Source organism: Helianthus annuus, chromosome 3 (genome assembly GCF_002127325.2).
Source record: "Helianthus annuus cultivar XRQ/B chromosome 3, HanXRQr2.0-SUNRISE, whole genome shotgun sequence".
NCBI lineage: Eukaryota > Viridiplantae > Streptophyta > Magnoliopsida > Asterales > Asteraceae > Helianthus > Helianthus annuus.
Genome location: NC_035435.2, coordinates 148,416,702 through 148,434,021, shown reverse-complemented (window position 1 = coordinate 148,434,021; position 17,320 = coordinate 148,416,702). Strand labels below are relative to the sequence as shown.

The 17,320-nt window shown below is 39.9% G+C and overlaps 1 long non-coding RNA gene across 1 annotated transcript; it reads left to right on the top strand.

Annotated features, from left to right (window-relative positions):
* The first annotated feature begins 2,146 nt into the window (after positions 1-2,146).
* On the top strand, positions 2,147-3,912 carry LOC110930004. The gene is made up of 2 exons (XR_002587583.2): positions 2,147-2,668; positions 3,621-3,912. It is a non-coding gene; the product is annotated as an uncharacterized LOC110930004 (long non-coding RNA).
* Positions 3,913-17,320: the final 13,408 nt, after the last annotated feature.

Genomic DNA, 17,320 nt, shown 5'->3' with positions numbered 1-17,320 from the left:
CGACAACCACAGCCGCCGCCGCCACCACCCACTCGCCACCGTTATCACCCACAACTGCGACCAACCGCTAACGACACTCGCGCCGCCGCCCACCACCATCGTCGACGCCACCACCACCGCCACCACAACCGCCGCCGCCGCCACCAACTGCCACATCTGCTGCCACCCACCACTAACGACCACCTTGCCACCACCACCACTCGTCGTCGTCGCCGCACCGCCACTCGCCGCCACCACCACCACCCATCGCCGCCGCCGACACCCACCACCGCCACCTATAACCACCCACAATCACTACCACCGACCACCACCACCACCACCACCATTCACCGTTGATTTTATTACTCCGTTTTTCTTGCCTACCGAACAATACACAATAATAACTCATTCCATTCACACATGGTAACCAAACAAGACATGGAATGGTAATGATCCATTGCATTCCCTCATTCATTCCATTACCTCGTCCATTCCATTCCATTACCCCATACCAAACAGACACTTAGCCTCTCAAACTAATCTACAATCAACTTTGAGTTGGTTATGTCTCTTTAAGTATTTTTTTTCATGGTTCCCAATTTTTTATGCTACAACTATTTTTGTCTTTCAAGACAGTGTTCTAAGGTTCTAATGCTATGAACTATTTATTTCTTAAATTTCATCAAGCTTTTGCTATCTTTCGTTGCATTTATTAGAACAAATGGCTTTCCACAACCAAATTGTATTGTTTTATTATCATTATATATCAAATTGAAGCTTAACTTGGATTCAGAAACAAAGGATTCATGGTTGTGGATGGGTGATACTTCGGGTGAGTTCGAGGTGAAGTCGATGCGCCTGGAAATCGAAAGCAACAGTTTCTAAAAGGTGAGGTATGTTCATAACTAGGTAAGCTGGATATCTTTGAAAATTATTTTTTTCGCTTGGAGGGCAGCTATCGATAGATTACCTATTTGAAGCATCAAACTACAGCTATGTTACATTTGCGAATTTTAAATTGAACAACAGTTTGGAATTAAGAAGTAAACAATGTGGACATAGATTCATAGAAGAGGAAAGTGTTTGACCTTGGTCAACACTTGCACAAAAGGAGTCCATAGATTTGACTAATTTTGCATATGATTGTTGCAAAGAAACCTGATTTATGATCAAAATGAGCGTAATTGAGTTGTTTAAAGCATTAAAAGAGGCGAGTCATTGTGTTGGAATGTTAGGTCAGAACACGAGTCACACGAACACTAGAACAAACGCAGCAAGCTCACACACTCTAAGTCACAAGAACAAAAACACGAGATTTATAGTGGTTCGATCAAGCTTGATCTACATCCACTCTCCACAACTAGTTCTCTCTTTGTGTTAGGTACTCAAAGTGTACAAGTACAAGAATAAGAAGTATTTATAGGGTACAAATTAGGTTAATGAATATAATAATAATATATCTTCATCAGACTGAAAAAGGATCAATCCTCTTCGTAGAGTAACAATCCTCTGCCTAGAGGAATAATCATCAGACTAGAGTGGAACTAGAAGTATGGTTTATGCATTTTGATTTCAACATTAGATGTGCTTTTTTGCTTTCTTATAGCTTACAAGTTATAAATGTTCCTTGTTGGAGGCATATAACTTTACGATTCCGTGCCAACAAATTGTAATGGGTTGATGATAAGTTGAAATTACAAGCTTAGCATGCATGGATGATTTTATGTGTGATAGTTTTATCATGTGGATAAGTTGAAGAATGTGAAAACGTTTGAAGATTTGTTTTTTATGTTGCATGAGCCAAAACTAGCGAGGTGAGTTGTGACAACCCGTGCTCTCGATCCCAGTTATCGAGAGAATTGTATTTTAGTATTATTATTATTATTATCATTATCATTATCATTATTATTATTATTATTATTATTATTATTATTATTATTATTATTATTATTATTTGTCAAATAATAATAATCCGCAACGAGAAAGGCGAACCTTAAACGACTATCAACCATTACATTTATTCGTAAATAAAAACCGAGCATTGGGCTTGGCTAGGCACATAAGGTATGCGGATTCACGCAGTCGGGCCCAAGCCCAACCCAACACCCTAAATCTAAAACCCTAACCTATATAAACCTGTTATAAACCTCACCCCCTTTAGAATTAAAAATAAAAACCCTAAACAATATGCAAATGCCGCACACTTGCCCCTTCCCTTCCCTCCTATTCGATTACTGGAAACCCAGCAACGTTTCCCGCCTCGATCTGGCAACGTTTTCCGGCCAGCACACCCATACCCAACCATTATCTATTCGATTGGAACTGTCACCTTCTCCTCTCTCTTCGGTACCGACACGCACACTCTCCTCTCACCTTACAGCCAACCATCACTGAAGACGGCGGCGGCGATGTGGCGGCAGCAAACGACGATTAGCAGAGGCGACAGTGATATCAGGAGGTATCGGCGACTGATGGTGATTGAAACTATCTCAGGCCGTCATCGGTGGTGGTGGTGACGGATCAAACGTGACTGGTTCAGTTGACCGGGGCCCGGGCATTTATGGTTCGGACAGCAGGTAGTAGCTAAGGAGAACGCAGACTGGAGCCGATGGCAGCGGCGGCTGTCGGAGCTCCGACACAGCCCCGTAGCAGTGGCAGCAGACGCCCCTCTTCGTATCACGGTCTCTCGGTCAGTTACACCTAACAGTATTTGTCTAAACACTCTTAGCGGGTTTTGATTTGTGAAATGGAAGTGAATGCTTTTACATGTGCTGATGGTTATTCTCTTGAACGATTGCTTGTTATAAATTCATTGTGGTTTTAGATGGTAAGATAAAAAGATATGATTAGGAATTAAAAAAATGATAATCTGATGCTCTCGTGACTAACTATTTGTGTAGATATAAATAAATATATGTTAAGTAATTTGGGGTTTTGATGGAAGTTGTGGTTGTAATAATAGATCAAATGGTATGTACGCTGAATTGGGGATTTGGAATTTTGATAATAATGAATCGTTGTGATTTTTGACTATGATGATATGTGATTTAATATAGCTATTGTTGATGGAAATATTATCAGTAATAATGAACGATTCAAGTATGATTGATGAAATATGGTTAAACATGATGACAAGGATCATATGATAAATGTTTAGGGAATTGTGATGTTGCTGAAATCTTATTTAGATAAATAAAACGGGGTTTCGACTAATGTTGCGAATCGCAACCACATAGTTCCGACTCGTAAACTTTTTGGTTCCGACACAGAACCTGTCTTCGCAAATCAAAGGACTTGAGACCAGCTTTGTTGCGAGTCGAAACCTGTCAGGTTTTGACTCAAAGCCTAACTCGAAATCTTGAGGTTTCAACTAACGTTTTGTCACTCGAGATCCTTTGGTTTCGACTCGAGATCTCTAGGTTGCGAGTCGAGACCTCGTAGTTTCGACTGAGGTTCCACTTGCAACGTACATTCACTTTGGGCCGCACTTAGGTTATTGTTCACACTTTGGGCTTATGTTAAGAGGCCCAAATAAGGCCCAACTGCTTTACGTGTTACATGATGGATTGACTTACATGCTATGTATTAGATACGTGACATTACTTGCATACGAATCTAATAAATATTAATAACCATAATAGGGTATGGTTGACCAACGTAACACAAGTAAATGGCCTGCCAAGCAAAGCAAAGGTGAGTTCACAACTTTTTGCTTAAAGCATGCGTTATCGGTGGTTGGGAAACAATACAAACAACACTTTCCCTGGTTTGGAATTGCTTATTATCTATCTCCTTGAGTGGGATACGGGTAACACTTTCCCTTTGTGTGGGACATTTTATTAATTACTATTTGTATTAGATGCAACAAGTGTACTAAACGAAACTCTATCAAGGAAGTCCCCACTTATATATACCGATTAGTCGTTGGGGCCTGACGAACGTGTTATTAGTTGATAGCGCTATTTAGGTCTCACCAACCTCATGCCGTGCCTGGATAGGATCGGTCGTGAACTAATAGACTCTGGCAAACCGTCAATGATGATCAACAATGACAAGCGGGGCACACTACGGAAACGTACGGTCACAAGGATTCGGTAAAACAAAACATAAAACTTATATTATTATTGAAAATAAAACAACAACTGATTATTCCAAATAAAAAACACTAATTCTAAGTACGAAACTACTAATTCTCATCTACAAAGTCGTATTTTTGAAGCTGTTTCGGAGGCCAAAATTCTGCATATGCCTTCGTCTTGAAGAAAATCCCAAGTCCATAAATGTAAAAAATATGAGATTAATACAAACAAAATTGGTAGAATGATAACGATTATAGAAAAATAAGATATGACCACAATAAGATATTACTAGATAATTTTCAATATAGGTAGAATGATTAAGAAAAAACTTAAATGATGATAGGTTGTCACGCAATTCTCTGGATACACATTTATAGCGATCAATTGATCTAGCATTAAGCCTGGTTAAAATCTCAAACTAATTACCATATCAAATGGCAAATAACCGTTGTATAAAAACTTTGAAGCATAAAATTGAGGATAGTAGGCATTAGTAATCTAATTTATAATAAACCAACGAAAATGAGGCTTTTATAGGAAATTTATGGGCTCGGTTCAATCCATTTCAAATCATTGGTCTACAATTATTTGAATCTCTTAGATATTAGTGTAATTTTTCGATATTAATTCAAATATTATATCTTTTTAATATTTTCAATCATCTAAATCTTACCCATAATATATATATATATATATATATAGGTAGAGGATCCTGTAAAAAGTGCTCAAAGTGTAAAAAGTGTGAGAAGTGTATTATAACACTATATATAATACTATATAACACCATATAAACACCGTATAACAATATGTAACACCATATAATACCATATAACACTATGTAACACTATATATCATTATATAACAAATATAACACTATAGGTTGTCTGATAGCATGTCTATGATAGATGTATAGTGTTATATTTGTTATATAATGATATATAGTGTTACATAGTGTTATATGGTATTATATGGTGTTACATATTGTTATACGGTGTTTATATGGTGTTATATAGTATTATATATAGTGTTATAATACACTTCTTACACTTCTCACACTTTAGCCCTTTTTTACACTATCCTTACCCTATATATATATATATATATATATATATATATATATATATATATATATATATATATATATATATATATTTGTGATTTTCAAATTTTGACATAATTCAATACCAAATACTTCGGTTTGACTAAATAAATGATAACAATCAAAAAAATTATTTATTAAAACGAACAAAGGCTTATTTTAAATTTATTGAATCAATTAAATGTTTTAATCATACCTCTTCATCCATACAAATCATATTGACACGGTATGTTTCAGTTTTACGACCCTGCATCATCTTCTTCCATAGAGAAATGATCTTCAACTTGAGAGTATAGTTATTTGACAAAGCATTAAGATTAGACAATATCGTTATGTTCTGAGGTTCCATTTTGATAAGACTAAATCGATATATGGAACAAAAGTTGTGAAACGTGGTGATCATGTAAAATGTATATATTTGATAAAAACATAGAAGATTTATTTTAAGAAAGTGTGTAAAATTTCAATGTAAAAAATTAAAAAATGTTTTTACATTGAAATTTTATAATTTTTATTAAAATAAATATTCTATGTTTTTGTTATATATATATACATCTTAGATGATCATCCTGTTTCACAACTTTTGTTCCATATATCGATTTAGTCTTATCAAAATTTTTTTACATTGAAATTTTATACACTTAAAATAATTCTTCTATTTTTTTATTATATATACATCTTACATGAAATAATCTTTTTGGTTGTTATCATTTATTTAGTCAAACCGAAGGATTAGGTATTGAATCATGTCAAAATTTGAAAATCACACGTATGTATATATATATATATATTATTGGTAAGATTTAGATTGAAAATATTAATTAAAAAAGTATAATATTTGAATAAATATCGAACAATTACATTAATACCTAAGAGATTCGAATAATTGTAAACCAATGATTTGCAGTTGATCGAAGAGGGCCCATAAAATTTTCTATAAAAGCCTCATTTTCGTCATTACTATCCTCATTTTTATGTTTCAAAGTATTAATACAATGGTTTATTTGCCATTTGATATGGTAGTGTTTGAGATTTTAACCGGGCTAAATGCTTAGATCAATTGATCGCTATAAATGTGTATCCAAAGAATGGTGTGACGGGCTATCATCTTTTGAGTTTCTTCTTTATCATTCAACTAGTGCTTGCAGTTCCGCACCAGTTACGTGAATCCTAATGTTACCAGGGTGTTCCTCAGAACGACTGTTTGTTTCTTTCGATTTTGCCATGTAGCTTTAAGAGCTACATAAAAGTAAGGACAAGGTCTATTTAGAAACCTAACAGTATTATCGTTCTTGACGATTTATTAACCATGGTAATAATAGCCACATTAGTTAATTTATTTAATTTCATTCAGCGCTTTTATTAGCAACTTTATCATAGAATGAAATATATATATTGACACAATAGGCCTAGTCACTTGGACAACTTCTAAATTTTAAATTTAGAATTTTATAGGATTAGAATTGTATAATTAAACAAAAAAATCCTTTACTTGGCAGAGAGTTATAAACCACGGCTGCCTTTTTGTTTTATATGACATTAGTCATAACCCGTAGGTATCAAGTCACAATCAGATATATACACAGTATAATCTTTGGATAATTTATTAAAAGGGGTGACTTGTGTGATTTTTCAGATCACGTTAGTCAAGAATGTTAACATGTTTACAGATGTTAACAGAGATTTGAATCTCTTTAACCAGGTTTTACCATATTGGCCAGGCCTTTTAATAAGACATTCAAGCTAGGTTTTACCTTCTTAAGATTCTTATTAAAATGGTAAATCAAAATAATAATTGATATTTTTCATTTATTTGTATATTATGTCCACGCATATAGATAAAATGAAAAATTTAAATTCACCATTTTAATTAAAATAGTCTAGTACAACTTTGCCCTAAACGGGACTTTTTCTCAAATAACATGCCCACGCAGGGGCTAAACCAATAAACAAAACAACAAACAAAACAAACAACAAACCCACGCAGGGGTTAAACAGAAACAACATACCCACGCAGGGGTAGAACCAAAAGAAATATACCCACGCAGGGGTAGAATACAGGAATAAATGCCCTCGTAGGGACATGAGTAATTGAGCTAACAAACAAAGGATTTAATAATCCTTCTTACCCTTACCCTTAATCAAGTCAACCATCTTCTTAAACATTCCGCGGTTGTGTCGGCGATCTTCCCGCATTTCCTGTCGCAATTCCCGTCGCACGTCGTTTATCTCTTGCAGGATTTCTTGGACTTGCGGTGGCGACATCATCGGCGCCGGCGGCGGTGGCTGATACTACGGTGGCTGTGGAGGCTGCGGCTGCTGGTATCCCTGTGGTGGGTATCCAAAAGTAGATTGCCCCGTGGCCCAAGTGCCTCCAAAAGGACCTTCAGGTGGGAGAGAGCTGTAGTTTGAAGCTATCCAGTAGGGATCTCCTGTGTAATCATAACCCTGAGGGTAAATCTGCTCGAAAGGGTTGAACTGTGCCGAGCTAGCATAAGCCGGGATTGGCTCTCCAAAGTTCTGCGGCGGCAGTGGCGCAATAGGCGCAGAAGTAACTCCTGAGACGGGATGCGGAGATTCTCCCATCTCTGACTCCTCGGGAAGCGGCGAGTAGCGGCTGCTACCAGAATGCGGAGGGGTGCCGATGTGAATCCCTCCTCGAGTAGACATACGTGCGTTCCTCCTTCGCCTTGGAGGCGGAGGAGGCAAAATCGGAGGTGGTGGCGGCGGCGGAGTGACCACGTCGCGCCAGAATACCTCAGAAGGATCCTCATGCTGAGGCTGCTGCTGAAGCTGCTGCTGGGAGTAATGCTAAGAGTGCACGGGGGAGCTGTGGTAGGACTGGTCCATGGGAGAGTTATGGTAGATAGGGGTGTACACCCATTCGTGCTGCTTAAACCTCTCCTCGTAACTGTCGGGACCATTATAAGGTGATCCCCTGAATGGTGACCCATCAGATATCTCAATGGGGTGGTTCGGAGTGCCGGACGGTGGCATGGAAGGATCGGTGTCCTCATCGACCTCCATCTCATTGCCACCCGGGAAGTGGTCTTCAGGTCCAAGTGGGTTATGACCCACTGGTTCCTCTAAATAGGCATCAGGGTTGTACGGGCCCTGATAGACGAGTGCTGGGTAGTTGTAAGGTGACTGGTGTAGAGGAATGTAGGATCCGTGGGAGTTGTGGGGCTCATTTTCAGAATGAGGCCCAAAAGAGTGTGGTAGGGAAGGTGAGGTACTCAGTGATACCGAGTGCCTGGCTGGTTCAGCGAACGATCTCCAAAGATCTCGGGCAGCAGTGTTTTGAGGTCCTGATGGGTTCGCCTATGCGAAGGCCCTGCTTCATGTTTTCAGATGTTAACAGAGATTTGAATCTTTTCAACCAGGTTTTACTATATTGGCCAGGTCTGTTAATAAGACATTCAGGCTAGGTTCTACCTTACTAAGATTCTTATTAAAATGGAAAATCAAATAAAAATTGATATTTTCCATTTATTTGAATATTATATTCATGCACATAAATAAAATGAGAAATTCAAATCAACCATTTTAAATTTTAAATAAAGTAACTAGTACATCTTTTGCCCTAAACGGGACTTTAATTCAAATAACATGAATAACATGCCCGCGCATGGGCTAAACCAATAACAACAACAAATAAAACAAAACAAACCCACGCAGGGGTTAACAGAACAACATACCCACGCAGGGGTAGAATAAGAGAAATATACCCACGCAGGGGTAGAATACAGGAATAAATGTCCACGCAGGGACATGAGTAAAAGAGATAACAATCAAAGGATTCAATGATCCTTCTTACTCTTACCCTTGAGCAAGTCAAACATCTTCTTGAACATACCACTGTTGTGTCGGCGATCAGCTCGCATCTCATGTTGCAACTCACACCGCACGTTGTTTATTACTTGCAGGATTTCTTGGACCTGCGGTGGCGACATCGTAGGTGCCGGCGGCGTTGGCTGATACTGCTGTGGCTGGGATGGCTGTGGCTGCTGGTATCCTGGTGGGTAGCCAAAAGTAGACTGCCCAGCGGCCCAAGTGCCTCCAAATGGAACATCAGGTGGGAGCGAGCTGTAGTTGGACGCTATCCAGTACGGGTCTCCTGTGTAGTCATAGCCCTGAGGGTATATCTGGTCAAACGGGTTGAATGGCGCTGAGCTAGCGTAAGCCGCAATCGGCTCTCCGAAGTTCTGCGGCGGCAGAGGCGGGATCAGTGCTGAAGTAACCTCTGAGACAGGATGCGGGGACTCTCCCATCTCGGACTCCTCATGAAGAGGCGAGTAGCGGCTGCTACCAATGTGCGGAGGGGTGCCAATGCGAATCCCTCTTCGCGTAGACATACGCGCGTTCCTCCTTGGCCTCTGAGGCGGAGGAGGCAAAACTGGTGGTGGTGGTGGCGACTGAGTGATCACGTCGCGCCAGAAGGCCTCAGATGGGTCCTGCTGCAAGGGCGGCTGCTGAAGCTGCTGCTGTTGAGAGTGGTGCTGCGAGTGCACTAGAGAACCATGGTAAGACTGGTGCATCGGAGAGTTATGTTGGCTGGGGGTGTAATACCAATCGTGTTGCCTGAACCTCTACTCATAGCTGTCAACACCATTATAGGGCGATCCACTAAACGGTGACCCATCGGATATCTCAATGGGATGGTTAGGCGTGCCAGACGGCGGCAGGGAAGGTTCAGTGTCCTCGTCGACCTCCATCTCGTTACCACCAGAGAAGTGGTCTTCCGGTCCTAGTGGGTTATGACCCACTGGTTCATCCAAGAAAGCATCAGGGTTATACAGGCCCTGATAAACTGGTGCTGGGTAGTGGTGAGGTGACTGATGAAGAGGTATGAAAGATTCATGGGAATCATGGGGCCCATTCTCAGAGCGGGGCCCAAATGAGTGGGGTAGGGATGGCGAGGTGCTCAAAGATACCGAGTGCCTGGCCGGCTCGGCGAATGATCTCCAAAGATCATTGGCTGCAGTGTTGTGCGAAGCTGATGGGGCTCGCCTGTGTGAGGGTCCTGCCTCGTGGTCTTGTGATGTGGCGAATCCTCCTCGTCCTCGCATATGTGGCGACATGATGATCCTGTCAAAAATTAAACAAGTTGCACAACAAAATATATAAGACAAAGCTAATAATAAAAATAAAATAAACGAAATTTTGAACATTTCCTAAGTTCTTTGTCTAGACTCGAAAATCGAGGAATGTGTAATTGTGTAACTGAGATTAAACACAAAGGACTAGTGTTTAATTCACTCAGCGTTGGCTCTGATACCAACCTGTCACACCCGATCTCCACGTGTCACCGGTGGGCCCGGTGTGGGGTACAGTGACGTGGTTGGCATCGTCATAGACAAACAACACAATAAAATAATGCACAGCGGAAGCAGAAATAGATACATTTCAACTTTAATTAAATGTAATAATAAATATCACAGTAGTTGAAATGGATCCACAGGCGGATCAAATAAAAATAAGATAAAATTGTTCAACAGTTATTTTGTTGTCCGAGCTTGCGAGACTATAGTGGACGCTCTTAGGAAACAGTCAGCCTAGTTCGTTTAGTACCTACACTTAACCTTTTGGGAAAATACGTCAGTTTACACTGGTAAATACAAATCAACTGACTCATTTTGAAAATGATTGAAAATTGATTTAAATGCACAAGGCATAAATATTTTTTATTAACTTGAGATAATTATGCAATATAAACTTGTGAACGAATTACATGTACTCGTACTTTTGGTGGCCCGGGATCTGCTGTCCGGGCTAAAGATTAAATGACACACCACATTAAAGAGTTATACACGTCGGGTGTACGCCTACACCCCGTGCTCTGGTCGTGGCCATCTCGTAAGATAATGCCAAGGATATCCGGGACACGGTCAATAACCCCCCAAAGCCTAAAGTAAGACAAGACTGTTTAAACGAGTCGCACAAACTATTCAAGACTGTACACCCCTAGGGCGCAGGATTTGTGCGCTCGATCAAGCGGTATTCTATATACCGTACCCCAAGCCCGTATAGGGAAAATAAGTCAAAATGTATTTACCTGAGCAAGTATGTATCACAAATGGTAAGTGTAGGTAGCTTTTACTTGGCCTCCTAATCTGGAACAAAGGTTTATAATTAACCTATTAGATTCCTAACGGGTCTTTTATTTAAGCCTAAGCTTTGACCGGTTAGTTTTAAGGATGATACAGTTTAAACGCACGATTAAGCGAAAGACCGGATAGAATGTGATTTAAACCCGACAAGTTATAATATGGGTATACTAAATACATTCTGGATTTTGAGATAAAAATGATGACGTTTGACCCGTTTCGGTCAATTTACGCAAACTAGTTACGTAAACTGAACCGAACGCTAAAAAGGCGTTACGGGTAACCAAATGAGTCAAATGCAAGTTCCCTGAGATAATATGCTTTAAATATGATATAATATCAGTAAGTTAGGTTCTATTATGCCCCGAATAATTTTAAACTCAATTTATGCCTTAGAAGGGCATTTTGGTCATTTAAAAGATTATAAAAGAGTCAAATTAGAAATCTGAGTTTCGGGTCTGGTTTATACAGTAAATATACCTAATTTAACATGTTATAACAGTAGGGTATGACCCATATACCAAACTTAACATTTAAAATCAAACTATGCACCGTAGGGGTATTTTAGTAATTTCACAAGGGTTAAAAATGCCAAAACTGGAAATCTGAGTTCATATACTTATACTTACTGTTATTATATGAAAATATACTAATTACATCAGTAGGTATAAGTCTTATATGTTTAAAATGAGTATAATGCTTACTATGCGTTAAAAACGCTTAAAATACGATTTAGAGCCGTTTCCGGGTTTTCGAAAGAAAGCTGAGATTTTTATATTTCCAGAATGCTCAAAGTAATTTATTTAACATATAAAATCAGTAGAAAAAGGTTTCGGGTCAAAAGGATGTATAAAACTCATTTTATGGCTTAAACGGTCAAAACCGGCATAAACCGAAATAACTTAGCGATCTAAGAAACGATCAGTCAAAAATTAAATAAAAATCATCAAAAATCCCAAAATATTATATAACATCAGTGGGTAAGAAGTTTTATATTAAAACGTGGCCAGAAATAATGTTATATAATATTTTGGGATTTTTGATGATTTTTATTTAATTTTTGGCTGATCGTTTCTTAGATCGCTAAGTTATTTCGGTTTATGCAAGTTTTGACCGTTTAAGCGATAAAATGAGTTTTATACATCCTTTTGACCCCAAACCTTTTTCTACTGATTTTATATGTTAAATAAATTATTTTGAGCATTCTGGAAATATAAAAATCTCAGCTTTCTTTCGAAAACCCGGAAACGGCTCTAAATCGTATTTTAAGCGTTTTTAACGCATAGTAAGCATTATACTCATTTTAAACATATAAGACTTATACCTACTGATGTAATTAGTATATTTTCATACAATAACAGTAAGTATAAGTATATGAACTCAGATTTCCAGTTTTGGCATTTTTAACCCTTGTGAAATTACTAAAACACCCCTACGGTGCATAGTTTGATTTTAAATGTTAAGTTTGGTATATGGGTCATACCCTACTGTTATAACATGTTGAATTAGGTATATTTACTGTATAAACCAGACCCGTAACTCAGATTTACAATTTAGCTCTTTTATAATCTTTTAAATGACCAAAATGCCCTTATAAGGCATAAATTGAATTTAAAATTATTCGGGGCATAATAGAACATAACTTACTGATATTATATCATATTTAAAGTATATTATCTCAGGGAACTTGCATTTGACTCTTTTGGCTACCCGTAACGCCTTTTTAGCGTTCGGTTCAGTTTACGTAACTAGTTTGCGTAAATTGACCGAAACGGGTCAAACGTCATCATTTTTATCTCAAAATCCAGAATGTATTTAGTATACCCATATTATAACTTGTCGGGTTTAAATCACATTCTATCCGGTCTTTCGCTTAATCGTGCGTTTAAACTGTATCATCCTTAAAACTAACCGGTCAAAGCTTAGGCTTAAATAAAAGACCCGTTAGGAATCTAATAGGTTAATTATAAACCTTTGTTCCAGATTAGGAGGCCAAGTAAAAGCTACATACACTTATCATTTGTGACTCATACTTGCTCAGGTAAATACATTTTGACTTATTTTCCCTATACGGGCTTGGGGTACGATATATAGAATACCGCTTGATCGAGCGCACAAATCCTGCGCCTTGGGTGTACAGTCCTGAATAGTTTGTGCAACTCGTTTAAACAGTCTTGTCTTACTTTAGGCTTTGGGGGGTTATTGACAGTGTCCCGGATATCCTTGGCATTATCTTACGAGATGGCCACGACCAGAGCACGGGGTGTAGGCGTACACCCGACGTGTATAACTCTTTATGTGGTGTGTCATTTAATCTTTAGCTCGGATAGCAGATCCCGGGCCACCAAATGTACGAGTAACATGTAATTCGTTCACAAGTTTATATTGCATAATTATCCCAAGTTAATAAAAATATTTATGCCTTGTGCATTTAAATCAATTTTCAATCATTTTCAAAATGAGTCAGTCGATTTGTATTTACCAGTGTAAACTGACGTATTTTCCCAAAAGGTTAAAGTGCAGGTACTAAACGAACTAGGCTGGCTGTTTCCTAAGAGCGTCCACTATAGTCTCGCAAGCTCGGACGACAAAATAACTATTGAACAATTTTATCTTATTTTTATTTGATCCGCCTGTGGATCCGTTTCAACTACTTATGATGTTATTATTACATTTAATTAAAGTTGAAATGAACCTATTTCTGCTTCCGCTGTGTATTATTATATTGTGTTGTTCATCTATGACGATGCCAACCACGTCACTGTACCCCACACCGGGCCCACCGGTGACACGTGGAAATCGGGGTGTGACAGGTTGGTATCAGAGCCAACGCTGAGTGAATTAAACACTAGTCCTTTGTGTTTAATCTCAGTTACACAATTGCACAATCCTCGATTTTCGAGTCTAGACAAAGAACTTAGGAAATGTTCAACATTTCGTTTATTTTATATTTTTATTATTAGCTTTGTCTTATATATTTTGTTGTGCAACTTGTTTGATTTTTGACAGGTTCATCATGCCGCCACGTATGCGAGGACGAGGAGGATTCGCCACATCACATGACCACGAGGCAGGACCCTCACACAGGCGAGCCCCATCAGCATCGCACAACACTGCAGCTAATGATCTTTGGAGATCATTCGCCGAGCCGGCCAGGCACTCGGTATCTTTGAGCACCTCGCCATCCCTACCCCACTCATTTGGGCCCCACTCTGAGAATGGGCCCCATGATTCCCATGGATCTTTCATACCTCTTCATCAGTCACCTCACCACTACCCAGCACCAGTTTATCAGGGCCTGTATAACCCTGATGCTTTCTTGGATGAACCAGTGGGTCATAACCCACTAGGACCGGAATACCACTTCTCTGGTGGTAACGAGATAGAGGTCGCCGAGGACACTGATCCTTCCCTGCCGCCGTCAGGCACGCCTAACCATCCCATTGAGTTATCCGATGGGTCACCGTTTAAGGGATCGCCCTATAATGGTGTTGACAGCTATGAGGAGAGGTTCAGGCAGCACGATTGGTATTACACCCCAGCCACCATAACTCTCCGATGCACCAGTCTTACCATGGTTCTCCAGTGCACTCGCAGCACCACTCTCAACAGCAGCAGCTTCAGCAGCCGCCCTTGCAGCAGGACCCATCTGAGGCCTTCTGGCGCGACGTGATCACTCCGTCGCCACCACCACCACCAGTTTTGCCTCCTCCGCCTCAGAGGCCAAGGGGGAACGCGCGTATGTCTACGCGAGGAGAGATTCGCATTGGCACCCCTCCGCACATTGGTAGCAGCCGCTACTCGCCTCTTCATGAGGAGTCCGAGATGGGAGAGTCCCCGCATCCTGTCTCAGAGGTTACTTCAGCACCGATCACGCCTCTGCCGCCGCAGAACTTCGGAGAGCCGGTTCCGGCTTACGCTAGCTCAGCGCCATTCAACCCGTTTGACCAGATATACCCTCAGGGCTATGACTACACAGGAGACCCGTACTGGATAGCGTCCAACTACAGCTCGCTCCCTGATGGTCCATTTGGAGGCACTTGGGCCGCTGGGCAGTCTACTTTTGGCTACCCACCAGGATACCAGCAGCCACAGCCATCCCAGCCACAGCAGTATCAGCCACCGCCGCCGGCACCTATGATGTCGCCACCGCAGGTCCAAGAAATCCTGCAAGGAATAAACAACGTGCGGCGTGAGTTGCAACATGAGATGCGAGCTGATCGCCGACACAACAGTGGTATGTTCAAGAAGATGTTTGACTTGCTCAAGGGTAAGAGTAAGAAGGATCATTGAATCCTTTGATTGTTATCTCTTTTACTCATGTCCCTGCGTGGACATTTATTGCTGTATTCTACCCCTGCGTGGGTATATTTCTCTTATTCTACCCCTGCGTGGGTATGTTGTTCTGTTAACCCCTGCGTGGGTTTGTTTTGTTTTATTTGTTGTTGTTGTTATTGGTTTAGCCCCTGCGCGGGCATGTTATTCATGTTATTTGAATTAAAGTCCCGTTTAGGGCAAAGATGTACTAGTTACTTTATTTAAAATTTAAAATGGTTGATTTGAATTTTCTCATTTTATTTATGTGCATGAATATAATATTCAAATAAATGGAAAATATCAATTTTTATTTGATTTGCCATTTTAATAAGAATCTTAGTAAGGTAGAACCTAGCTTGAATGCCTTATTAACAGGCCTAGCCAATATGGTTAAACCTGGTTGAAAAGATTCAACTCTCTGTTAACATCTGTAAACATGTTAGCATTCCTGGCTAAGCGTGATCTGTAAAGTCACATAAGCCACCCTTTTTAATAAATTATCTACAGATTATATCTGTATACAAGTCTGTTTATGACTTGATACCTACGGGTTATGACTATGTCATATAGTGGCAGTTGTGGTTTATGACTCCTTGCCTAGTAAAGGATTATTTGTTTAATTATACAATGCTAATCCTATAAAAATCTAAATTTATAATTTAGTAGTTGTCCGAAGTGACTAGGCCTATTGTGCCAATATATATATTTCATTCCATAATATAGTTGTTAATAAAAGCCTTGAATGAAATTAATTAAATTAACTATTATGGTTATTAATACCATGGTTAATAAATCGTCTAGAACGATAATACTGTTAGGTTTCTAAATAGACCTTGTCCTTTATTGTAGCTTAAAGCTACATGGCCAAATCGGAAGGAACCAACAGTCATTCTGGGGAGCACCCAGATAATACCAGGATTCACGTCACTGGTGAGGAACTGCAAGTACTGATAGATAACGCTGTTTCCAAAGCTATGGATAGGCAATTCAGAGAATCTAGTGGGACTCAGAGTAGGACCCGAACAGTATCGCACGTCAAGCCTAAGACTCATTCAGGGGCTCATAGTAAGCCGCTTTCTAAAAAGAGTGAGCCGAAAAAGGATGAGGAGGATAATCACTCCTCCAACCACAGCAGCATTCCTAAGCAAGAAGTCAAGCTGAAGCATGATACGCACAGCAAGTCCTGTACGTACAAATATTTCGTATCTTGCAAACCCAGAGATTTTACTGGGGAAAAAGGAGCAGTTGACTGCATGACATGGCTGGATGAGATGGATACTGTGGTTGATATCAGCGGGTGTGCTGATAGGGACGTTGTGAAGTACGTGTCCCAGTCGTTCAAGGGAGATGCTCTAGCATGGTGGAAATCACTTCTACAAGCTGCCGGTAAGGCCGCTCTGTACGGTATGTCATGGGAACAGTTTGTGGCCCTGATCAAAGAGAATTTCTGCCCGCAGCATGAGGTCGAAAGAATTGAGTCGGATTTTGTATCCCTAGTGATGAAAAACCTCGATTGTCAGGCATATCTCACTACATTCAACACCTTATCTCGTTTAGTGCCGTATTTGGTGACCCCGGAGCCGCGAAGGATCGCCCGTTTTATTGGGGGCTTGGCACCGGAGATAAAGGCGAGCGTTAAGGCTTCAAGGCCTACGACATTCAGATTAGTAGCTGATCTATCCCTCTCCCTCACTCAAGATGTAGTCTGATTGAGAGCTATGAAGAGCTCTGAGGGAAAC